The sequence below is a fragment of the Palaemon carinicauda genome, chromosome 39 (assembly GCF_036898095.1).
Source record: "Palaemon carinicauda isolate YSFRI2023 chromosome 39, ASM3689809v2, whole genome shotgun sequence".
Lineage (NCBI taxonomy): Eukaryota > Metazoa > Arthropoda > Malacostraca > Decapoda > Palaemonidae > Palaemon > Palaemon carinicauda.
The window spans coordinates 43,206,026-43,219,470 of NC_090763.1; positions in this window are offsets into that span (position 1 = coordinate 43,206,026).

Sequence of the window (13,445 nt, forward strand, 5' to 3'; positions counted from 1 at the left end):
GAGCTTTTTTTTTTTTTTTTTTTTTTTTTTTTTTTAAAAGTGTAAGCAACATTGTAAATAAATACTTTCAATACAGTTATTGAATAGTGGTACATTCTTTTGATACCCCCGTGATCTGCATTAATATGAGCTTCTTCAACAAAGCCGAATAAATCCTAATAAGCAATTATTTCATTTGCTTCACCATTATATTTTCTGGTACTACTCATCTTGAAAAATTAAAAATTAGAATTGTCATCTTCAAAATAATTATAAAGACGACGCAAATAACAATAATAATCATTGTATAAAAATGCTATTAAAAGATAACATAAAATTCTATTTTAAAGAGCCAAGCTATATGAGATGAAAAAAAAAAATATTTGGTTTAAGACGGGCGGTAAAAAAAATATCCAATGTTTATAAAAATACATTATACCACAATGTTGATTGTGAAAAAAAAAACCATCATTTCCATATAAAGCTTCTTCTATGATAGGTGATGATATTCTATTTAATGCTGTTAGAATGAATAATAATAATAATAATAATAATAATAATAATAATAATAATAATAATAATAATAATAATAATAATAATAATGATGATGATGCAAATTCTTCTATGCAAGTTTTTCTATTTTATACGCACAGATATATGGAGAGAATGGGAAAAAAATAATAAATTTGAAATAAATTACATTCACAAAAGAGAAAATGTATTTTGTAAAGGATATGTTTTCAAACATTTGTATTCCAAATTTCCTCTATGCTAAGATGAAGTTTGTATGAAAAAGGCACTATTTAATTCAATATATTCATGCAATTTGTAACGATTTTTTGACCTCAAATATTTATAATAGAAAATAGGAATGGTATATCAACCAGAGATTCATTTCAAAAATGTGATATATGCAGATATATTGATATCCCTTAGAATATCGAGAGAAAAATTCTATGAAACTCTTGAAAATGATAATAATCATTTACACTGTAGAGAAGATTTTACGAAAGAAAAATTAGAACAATACAGCATTATCTTATTCAGAAGATTTAAATCAGAAAAGAAATCACAACTTCATTATTATGTAAGAAGGAAATTCGTAATAATGAAATTTAGGGACCAATGGGTCCTTATTGCCAAAAAAAAAAAAAAAAAAAAAAAAATGAAGATTCTTAAGAAGCCACAATAATAGACTATTATGTGCATATTCATGTTGATGTTATCGAGACTGCATATTTGCATTGTTTTCATGGGGGTATAAGAAAATCTTTGGAAACTATTAAGAACATGTGATATATATATATATATATATATATATATATATATATATATATATATATATATATATATATATATATAGATGTGTGTATGTGTGTGTTTATAATACGAACATGTTCGTATTTTCCTATCATTGTGTCAAATTTGCCAAATAGCTGCCAAGAAGAAAAAAATTGAAAGTATATAAAAAATAAATTCTCCTCGTTTTGGTATTAGAGGGCAAATAGACTTAAAAAATGTAAAAAAATTGAGAAATAAAGATGAAAAGAATTATCGTTTTATGTTTATTATCAAAATAACCACTCAAAATTCTGTCTACTTAGAGGATTATTAAATAAAAAGTCAAAATCATTTGGAGGACATTTTTACTACATTAGGTGCACCTAAACTAATTCAGGCCGTTAATGGGGGCGATTTTATTAACAAAAAATTTAAATCATATATTAAAGAAAACTGGCCGTGTGTAGAAAAGCATACAAGCGGATCTTATTATCCTCAAAGTCACGGGTCAGTAGAAAGAGCAAACGATCATGTTAAACTTTTGGTGAAAAATAACACTTGATGTAAAAAAGGATGAATGATAGTTCCACGAGTATCAAAAATGTACTACCTCGAATACAATTCAATAAGAATACATGGATTAATAAGAGGTTGAATATGACTCCTTAATGTTTTATCAAATGTTGGACAAGACGTTTGGAAATACGAATAACGCTATTAATTTGTATTTATGAAATATAGGACCAAAGATTCCTAATATATGTACTACAGGTAAATGTAATTCTTAAATTCTTTCTGCAAAAGATTGCTTAATGAAATTATATATGTCTAACGAATTCATTCAATCATGATTAATAGCTGAGGAAAAATGTAAAAAGAAAAGAAAAAAAAATCTATGAAAAAACCTTTATACTATGGTAAGATTTTAACAAATTTGATGACGAAGAAGCGTGTTCTGATAATAATAATTCTGATTATGGATCGGATGATATTTTTCTTCCAAACATTAAAATTTGTAAAAGAAAAAATAGTAGTAGTAGTAGTAGTAGTAGTAGTAGTAGTAGTGGTGATAATACCGAGACATGAAAATTTTAGCAAACGTAAAAAAAAAGAACAAAATTATTGAATCTAATTTGGACTTTGAGTAAATGTTTTTAAGGTTGAGTTAACTGTATTGTAATAATGATTGATTAATTAGAAGAGTAATATTCATAATAGACACTGGTATGGACGTTTCAGCGATAGCTTGGAAAATTCTTCAACATACACCATACAAAATCAGTTAATTCAAACTCATTATATTCATGAAACGAGAAATATAGAAAAAAAAACCACAGAAACAATGAAGAATGTCACATCTAAGAATCCATACTTATCAAAAAATATATGAACTTTTTGTACAGTAAAAAAAGAAATGAAGATTGTGAAAATATTCTTATTCAGAAACTGATTTTAGAAGCGACTTTACCTGAAAAAGATTAAATAACTAATAAAATGTTAAAAATGACACTGAAAAGTTTTTTTTTTTCTCTATGCCACTTTACAGATATTCTGAAAAGTAAATTTTATGTATAATACTCGTTATCAGATTACGTTTTGAGATATGGTACTACAACTAGTCACCCAGTTTATCCTGCTATCCTTGGTTGGTTAATTGATGCAATTTATACATACAGAAAACTCAAAACTTGTACTTGATTTATTCTACAGATGTACATGGGGTTGATAAATGGTTGGGTAATCTATGTAGTGTTATCAATATCAATAAACACTTATATTTAAGAATTGAGAAAGAAACGTCTGATTTAAAGGCAACATCAATTTTCCTTCATATTGCTTGTCTTTTAACCCCCGAAACTTTAAATCCCATTAGTCGTTAGGGCATGAAATATCCATGTAGCGTTTTTCAAGAAGTAACATTTGAAAATGTTAGGATCAGGTTGATTTTTGTCTCACAGCAGAACAAATGATGCATTATTATCATTATTATTATTATTATTTTTATTATTATTATTATTATTATTATTATTATTATTATTATTATTACTAGCCAAGCTACAACCCTAGTTGGAAAAGTAAGATGCTATTAGCCCAAGGGCTCCAATATGGAAAAATAGCCCAGTGAGGAAAGGAAATAAGAAAAAAAATAAATGATGAGAATAAATTATCAATAAATCATTCTAAAACTAGTAACAGCGTCAAAACAGATATGTCCTATATAAACTATTACCAACGTCAAAAACAGATATGTCATATATAAACTATAAAAAGACTCGTGTCAGCCTCGTCAACATAAAAAGATTTGCTCAAACTTTGAACTTCTGAAGTTCTACTGATTCAACTACCCGATTAGGAAGATCATTCCACAACTTGATAATAGCTGGAATAAAACTCCTAGAATACTGTGTAGTATTGAGTCTCATGATGGAGAAGGCCTGGCTATTAGAATTAACTGCCTGCCTAGTATTACGAAAATGACAGAATTGTCCAGGGAGATCTGAATGTAAAGGATGGTCAGAGTTATGAAAAATCTTATGCAATATGCATAATGAACTAATTGAACGACGGTGCCAAAGATTAATATCTAGATCAGGAATAAGAAATTTAATAGACCGTGAGTTTCTGTCCAACAATATAAGATGAGAATCAGCAGCTGAACACCAGACAGGAAAACAATATTCAAAACAAGATAGAATGAAATAATTAAAACACTTCTTCAGAATAGATTGTTCACCGAAAATCTTGTAAGACTTTCTCAATAAGCCAATCTGTTGTGAAATTGAAGAAGACACAGACGTAATGTTTCTCAAAAGTAAATTTGCTGTCGAGAATCACACCTAAAATTTTCAAAAGTCATACAAATTTAAAGAAACATTATCAATACTGAGATCCGGATGTTGAGGAGCCACCATCCTTGACCTACTTACAATCATACTTTGAGTTTTGTTAGGATTCAACTTCATACCCCATAATTTGCACCATGCACTAATTTTAGCTAAATCTCTATTAAGGGATTCACCGACCACATGTCTACATTCAGGGGATGGAATTGATGCAAAGAGAGTAGCATCATCTGCATATGCAACAAGCTTGTTTTCTAGGCCAAACCACATGTCATGTGTATATAGTATGAAATTTAATGGTCCAAGAACACTACCCAGTGGAACACCGGATATCACATTCATATACTCACTATGGTGCTGCCCATCAACAACAAGTCTTTGACATTTGCTACTTAAAAAATCAATAATAATGCTAAGAAACGACCCACCCACTCCCAACTGTTTGAGTTTGAAAACCAGGGCCTCATGATTAACACGGTCAAAGGCAGCACTAAAATCAAGGACAATCATACAAACTTCCTGACCACAATCAAGGGATTTCTGCAGAGCATTGGAGATTGTAAGAAGGGCATCACATGCCCCAAGGCCTTTACGAAAACCAAATTGCGAACTAGGGAATAGATGATTACCTTCAGAAAACCTATTAAGGGGACCGCCCGCCGTGGTATTTTGGCATACCAACTTGAAAAATTCAAAAATCGTTTTATTGTCTCTATGTATAGATAAACATATCGTACATGCTCTTCAGAAGTTTCAACCCTTTATTTTCATAAATAATGATGATACGGGGGTTTTTAAATCATGACGTCATCCTGGGACATCGTCTGCGCGACTGAGTTTGACAGTTCGTCTTTGCGTGTTTTTTTTTTTGTATATATACATCGATTTTTTCGGTTTTTTTTTCTCGAATTTCGTACGTCTGGCAATGATGTAACGTATCAGGGAAGAGAGCTCAGTGAACACCCTCTCAGCACACGCAGTTAGATGACACACGACAGTATCGTCTTAGACTTCGTGAGAGTGAGACGCACGTGTTTTTGTTTACATTTGCCCACGTGTTTATTAGTGTATTTTTTAATTCCTCGTGAATTCTACATCATGCCAAGGAAAAGCATTATAAAAAGGGGTACAAGTAAAGAAATTCTTTCAAAATTAGCGAGTGCTCGGAAGGAAAAACTAAAGAAAAAACAATCGCTTTCTTTGTCATCTGCTCTCGCATTGTCTGCGAGAGAGAGAGAGAGAGAGAGAGGTGAGCCTACTCCTTCTACCTCGGCGGATGTTACTCATTCATTTTCGCTGCCAGATGAAGGAGAATTTGGCGGGCCTAAGCTATCCACGTCGCGGGATATAAGCCAGGAATTGCTTTCAAGCCCTCAACCTTCAACCTCATGGTACGTGAGTGAGGACTCAATTTCACCGCCAGTTCCTGATCATAGAATTGGGATTGATATTAGCGATATCCCAGAATATGATGAAAAATACATGATTTCAAGAAAACAGCTAGAAGGAATGATGAGAGGCGTGACTTGTAGAAAGTGAAACTGTAGAAAGTCAGTCAGTGTACATGCAGAAAGGGACAGATGGGATACAACATTTAGAGTATCTTGTGATGGTTGCCATACGGACATTAGCTACCTCCCCCCAAGGAGGCATGGGAGGGGAAGGGAATGTCATAAATTTGGTGAAGCGAATTTACAGGAAGTGTATCATTCTCTTACTACAGGTATAGGAAGAGCAGGCCTGAATAAAATGGGAGGATTTTGCTGCAAGCCTCTGGCAGCGGGATCTTATGCCAGACATAGTTCTTATCTTTATAAAGAAATGGATAAACATTACAGTGATATGCAGAAATATACATATGATTATGTAAAGAAATTTTATATAGAAAATAAGTTGGCAATACCTGATGAAAATGGCGTAATAGATATAGATGTTTCTTTTGATGGAACTTGGTTATCAAGGGGCCATAAGTCACACGTAGGTGTAGGTTTGTTATTGATGTATTCACAGGGAAAGTACTCGATTGTGAAATTTTGTGTAATTATTGCAAAATATGTGACGAAGGAAAAGAGGAAGGACAAGAAGAAGGAAATAAGCCAAAACATAAGTGCAATAAAAACTTTGAAGGAAAATCTGGTGCCATGGAAGCAGAAGAAGCAAAGAGAATGTGGTCGAGATCATTGAATAATGGTTTCAGATATAAAACATTTGTTGGGGATGGGGACTCGAGTGCATACAATGCAGTATGTGAAATGAATAAAGGCCAAGGGCCATATGAAGGTGTGAAGATAGAGAAGGAGGAGTGTATTCGTCATGCCCAAAAAAGAATGGGCCACAGGCTCATAAAAATGAAATCTGAAGTGAGTGAATATATAACAACAAAAAGTGGAAAACAGATGAAAAGAAGTTTATTGTCAGGAAAAAACAAGTTGACCCAAGCCATTATAAATAACATTCAAGCATATTATGGTATGGCAATAAGAAATAATATAAACACATCAGTGGATCAGATGCGAAATGCTATTTGGGCTATCTATTACCACTTGACATCTGATGATGAACACCCAGTCCATCCAATGTGCCCTGCTGGGCCTGAATCATGGTGTTTTTACAATAGAGCTGTAGCCAAAAAAGAAAAAATACCATCACATGCAACAAGGAAAAATCATCTTGCAGGAATACCCTATGAGCTTCGCATACACATAAGAAGTGTTTTCAATAGTTTGGCTGACCCCAAACTATTGCAAAGATGCCTGCATGGCTGGACTCAAAATCCAAATGAATCTCTGCATTCTAGGCTTTGGATGAAGTGCCCCAAACAAATGTTTTTTGGCATGTCTAGAGTAAAATTTGCATCAAGGTTAACAGTTTTGGAAAATAATTTTGGATACATGCAAAGTAACTTGATGGTAAAGTTGTTTGGAAAAAGTCCTGATATAGACACTTCCCTCAAAATTTATGACATGGAAAGAGCAAGAAGTAGAGAGAGAATAAAAACAAGAACAAAGAAGACAGAGAAACAAGGAGAAGAATATAAAGCTGGAGCATTTTAGCTCTGCAAAACCCTGGCAACAATGAGGGAGGAGGCAGCTCCCGACACCCTTACACTATGTGTATTAGTACACTTAGGGTATTAATACCCCTTTTAAGGGGGGGGGGGGGGGACCAGGAGCCTTGCTGTAGAAATCAACAATATCAACAATAAAAATAACAAGTAAGTTTCTATAATAATGTTTATTTCATTTTTTTTATGAAAAATGCAGACATTTACATGGCAAATCTTTAGGAGCTCATAACTCGAAAACATACTTATCAGCACTTAGGTACATTTTTCTCAGTTATTTATTGTTCAATTTTAAAGATAAAGATATCATTGAAAAGAAGAATAACAATGCCACAATTCTGTCAGACAATTTTTTAATTTTCATTTTACTTTTTTTTCACGATTATTTTCCGTCTAGACGAGGAAAAAAATTAAAATTCATTAAAAAAAAAGGAAAATCAAAATTCTGTTTGACAGAATTGTTCGGTTGATAGAGTAGTTTTTATGGTAAAAGTTTCAATACAATTGGTATTATAGTAGTCGGGAAAAATGTACCTAATTTATTTTTTTAAATCATGATTTTTGCTAATAAATCCGAAAGTTTTTGATCAAATGACTTGAAATTTTTATATGATGAAGGTATTATATATGTCTAAAACATATATAGAAATGGTGTAATTTGGTTCATTAGAAAAAAATATGGCGGACATGGCGGACGGTCCCCTTAAGCCGTTTTGCCAGAAGACGTTCAAAACTTTAGATAATATGGGAGTTATGGAAATTGGGCGGTAATCAGTGGGACTGGAGCTGCCCCAAAGACAATTACATAGAGAAGTAACATTACCAATTCTCGAACAAGAGGTAAAAGCTCCTCTTTTTGCTAACTTGCGCAAAATAACATATAACTTTGGAGCTAAGAAATCTGCTGTCTTTATAAAAAAACAAAGGAAAAATACCATTTAATCTCACGAGATCGAAAAGCTAAACTAGTTAGTTTAGCCTCAGGAAAACAGGAATGAGGAAGTTCAAGTTTTTCATTACTCTGTTTACTGTCAAAAACATCAGCCAAAAGGGTTGCCTTTTCCTTTGGACAGTGAGTGACAGAGCCATCTGGTTTAAGTAAAGGAGGAACTGTTGCATCTACACCAAAGAGTACAAATTTAAGGGTAGACCACCATTTATGTTCCTGAATTGTTCCCGAAAGGGTTTCTTACATGGTTAAATTGTACTCCTTTTTTAGTTGAGGCATAAACTCTGAGCAAACGCTCGAAGCTGAGTATAGTTTTTCCAGGTCAAATTTGATGTGTTACCCTTCCAAAGATGATAGGCCTCCTGCTTCGCCAAATAAGCACGTCTACAATGATCATTGAACCACGGTTTATCCCTCACTCGGTACCTTAGCACACGAGAAGGGATACGCCTATCAATTATGTCGAGTAGATTCTCTTTCAAAGGGACAACAGGATTTACACTACTATATAATTGTCACCAATTCAAGCATAAAAGATCATGCAAAATCTCATTCCAGTCTGCTTGGGATTTCATATAAATTTTACAAGAGTATGATATATTAGGGACAGGCTGCTCAGTCTTCACTACTAATGAAATCAAGGTATGATCAGATGTCCCGATTAGAGAACCAACCTTACTAGTTATAACGCCAGGGGAGTCAGTGTATACGAGGTCCAAGCAATTACCTGACCTTTGAGTAGCTTCATTTATGATTTGCTCACAGCCTGATTCAGAGGCAAAGTCTTAAGCTCTTAAGCCATGGTGATCGGTAGGAGAGATAAAACTTATTCACTCTATCATCTTCTTGTATCTTAGCCATAATGGTAAGAAGACAATCAAAGATAGAATCATTCATGTCTGGATTCCGGTAGATTGAACACAAATAAAAGTTGTTATGCCTGCCACAAACTTTTATTATCTGAATCTCATGACATCCATATTGATAGCAGGACTTTTAATAATGGATGGTTCCACTAATATACCATCTAGCCCAATGGTTCCCAAACTATCTTACCTGACGCCACCTTTTTGCTTCCAGTAGACCCGTACGCCCCCACTCCTCTTTTTTTTTTTATATGAAATGATTCTTACATTTATTTCCTAGCATTGTACAGGAAAACAGATTTCTGTTTTTATTACATTTTAATAATGAAAGCCACTCAAACAAATAATAGTACATTCCAGTAACTGAAAACGAAACATTTGTTTCAAAGTGAGCGAAAAAAAGATTGAACATTAGCAAATTAGCAAAATTGAGTTGCAATTTTAAGAATAGATAATTTGAAAACATGGCATATAATGTTTGGAAATACTTATGAGACTAAGGCACAATTTCTGGTCAAATTTAGTGAGATGGATGCATGTATGTAATGACAGATATTTGTTCTTTTAATGATTTTATTATTCTATTAAACAAGTAATTTCGAGCAGATGACTTCACGTCCCCCTTGTATCGTCCTCACGCCCCCCTAGTGGGGCGCGCCCCCCAGTTTGGGAACCACTGATCTAGCCCCACAAGATGCTGTGTCACTGGAACTTCAGTTTCTCGGGTCTAGGTTTGATTTTTTGGACGACCAGAAGCTACTACCATAAAGTTGAATCTCCCTCGGGCTTCTGAACCAGAGGTAGAGAAAATCCCAATATTGAGGAGTATATATGGCTTATATGAATTGAGATGAAAAAATACGTATAAATATGCAAAAGATATCACACACACACAAACACACACACACACACACACACACATATATATATATATATATATATATATATATATATATATATATATATGTGTGTGTGTGTGTGTGTGTGTGTGTGATTTAGCTTTTACTATCTAACCGTTCATTGAATAGTCCATCTGCATTGGCATCTCTGTCCGGAAATTTTGAATCTGACCAAAACCTGGGGTCAGGGCGTAGATGTTGCGGCCAGCCCAGCGCCCCTATCACATAGTCCTATGGATCAATCTAATCTGCCTATGACAATCATGTTGACGGGGAATCAATTCATAGATCCCCTTTCCAAAACTAAGGAGATGTCCTTACAACATAAATCGCACCCCTTAGTTTTCGAATAGTCCATATATATAATAAAGACCTTTAAAAGCGTTGACTCTCGATTAAATATATAATGATATTTACGATTGGCCTACATTTCTTGTCAATTTCTCATTTTTTTCAAAAGCATTTACGACTGGACCTGACTGGTACAAGCGTGAAGATACGCTATCGGGGTCCATGCAGGCAAGGCAGCAGATCAGGATTACGGTCTACCCCAAAGCTGAAGCAAAGTCCATAAAAAAAAAAAAAAAAGTCAATCGTATTTACCCAATACATTTTGATGAAAGTGCCAATGTAGGCCGTGGGGCATACAGCAATATTGTTCACTTTTATTTGACCCACCCTGCAACTATCCAATTTTTTTATATGTTATTCAGTATGTTCTTAGCTACAAAAAAATACAATGTTCTCCAAAAATAACTTGCACATTAATTAGTAATTACTAATTATTAGCCTCCTATATTCAACAGAATTTAGTTCAATTTCTTGCCACTAGATGGCTCTACACAGGTTCTTATCCAATAAGAGCATTAGAAACGGAATCTCGTGCTGTTGCCACATCTCTAATGCGCGGTTGCCATATTTCTCTCGGATGCGGAAGATAGCGTGTTTTAAAAGGTACAATTCGACTTTACATCATCATAACTCAACATTATCTCAACTCAAGACATCAAATTCTTTTCCGTTTCTGGTATTTTGCTGTAGTGTGGGTTAAAAAGGTTCGTAACTCAGTTTCGTTGATCAATATTGCATATATATATGTATGTGTATGTATATGTGTATATGTATATATGTATGTATGTATGTATGTATATATATGTATGTATATATATATGTATATATATATATATATATGTATGTATGTATGTATGTGTGTATATATATATATATATATATGTGTGTGTGTGTGTGTGTATATATATATATATGTATGTATATATATATGTATATATATGTATGTATATGTATATGTATATATATGTATATGTATGTATATGTATGTATATATATGTATATGTATGTATATATATATATGTATGTATATATATGTATGTATATATATGTATGTATGTATATGTATGTATGTATATGTATGCATGTATATGTATATGTATATGTATATATATGTATATGTACATATATGTATATATATATATATATATATATATATATATATATATATATGTACATGTATATGTATGTATATATATGTATATGTATATATATATATGTATATATATGTATATGTATATGTATATATATATACGTATATATATGTGTATATAATTTATATATATGTATATATATATATATATATATATATATATATATATATATATATATATATATATATATATAGATGAAGATAGCTTGATACAAGACACCGATTCTGATGATGGCATTAACGAGGAAGGCGAGCTATGAGTAAGTTGAAAATGATTATAATCAGGGACGATTTTTAGCATGAGCATGGACTGAAATGGACATTACTAACAATTTTGATTTTAAGAAAAATGTCTTTTACAAAAAGTTACTTTAAATGAAAAAAAAAAAAAACACTTCTTATCTAGCACAAACGGAAACTGTATCAGCATTAGGCATATTCCCTGATAGAGAAGACTCATTTTTTAAAACTATATTACGTAATTTGTAAAAAAATAAAATGTCTATATAATTGTATACTTATCTTAATATCATAGTCTTTCTTTTAAGATATCCTTTTTGGTAAACCATGGACAGAAATTGTGAAAAAAACATTCCTTCAGTGGAGAAAATGTGAATTTCATAGGTTAATGTATTTCGCATGTAGTGGGTTAATGTGCAACTTTACAGAGGAGAACATTGCATTTTTGGAAAGAGCACCCCAAAATTACATTAGAACAAGTGTTTTCAGGTAGTTGCGAGGAGGGTCAATCACACTTCATTATTTAGGCATCTTTTGTCAGCATGCCCCACGGCCTAAATGCCATTTCATATGTATCGTAAAAGAGAAGAGAACGGATGAAATTTTATCGAAATTATAACCTCTAGGATTTTCCATTTTTTAACCTATCGGTCGGAACAATAAAAGGCATTAACATTCCAGTCCTATTGGCATTTATGTTACTGAAGCAATGGGGTTTTGAATATAGTACGAATGATAGGACGAAACCTCTTTATTAACTCAATTCATAGGTGAATTATTACTTCACATTTTAATAGGTGTAGTTAGGTTGAGTTGGTTATGCTATGCTTTAGCTCCCTAAAACAATAAAATTATTCAGATTTCGGAAAATTACTCACGAATTCGAAAAAAAGAACAGTGATTCAACGCGCACATTTAAAAAGGTAAGACATGTCTCATTTGTAATATCTCTCGCTTATAAATGACTTCGATAGGAGACAGAAAATCAATGTCCCCATTGGGAAAAATACTACTGAAAATACCGAGCCAGATGATAAAGAGAAAACAAAATTAAAAAAGCTACATCATTATCATCATCTTATTCAACTCACATCATCATTCATCTTCGCAGGACGGTGAGGTGTAATTAATCTCACAGCAGCATCTTTCTTCCTAATCACCAGTCGACCTGAAAGGTAATAACTTCCTGCTAATGTTTTTCCACAATACCTGGAAAGATTAATCCCTTGAAAATTGGGTAACGAGAAAACGTGTTGAGCCGGCATATTAAACGCATCACTGAATTCGGAAGGGTTTGGTAAGGTTGAGCTTGTATGGTTTGATAATGCACCTGGACTTGTCTTTCTGAATTGTAACGGTTGGACATAATTGGATGAACTCGTATTACTAATCACTCGTCATGACTACTGATTATATATTTGATTGAAATACCTTTTTTAAACGTATTGTAATTTAAATAACTTTTTCATCAATTTTTTTTTCATCGTGATAGTCGTTTATGTGTACCGATATCTATTTTATTCTTCCATTCGTTGATATTATTATTATTATTATTATTATTATTATTTTCATATATCTAAACCCTTAGTTGTAAAAGCAGGATGCTATATACCCAAGGACTCTAACAGGGAAAATAACCCAGTAAGGAAAGGAAACAATGGAATATAGAGTAGTTTGCTTGAGTGTACCTGCAATCAAGAAAAATGTATCACAAGACAATGGAAGACCATGATAGACCTACAAAGGTTATGGCACAACCCAGAATTAGGGAACATTGGTTTAACTTTGATGTGCCTTTCTCACAGAGGAGCTGTTCACCATAG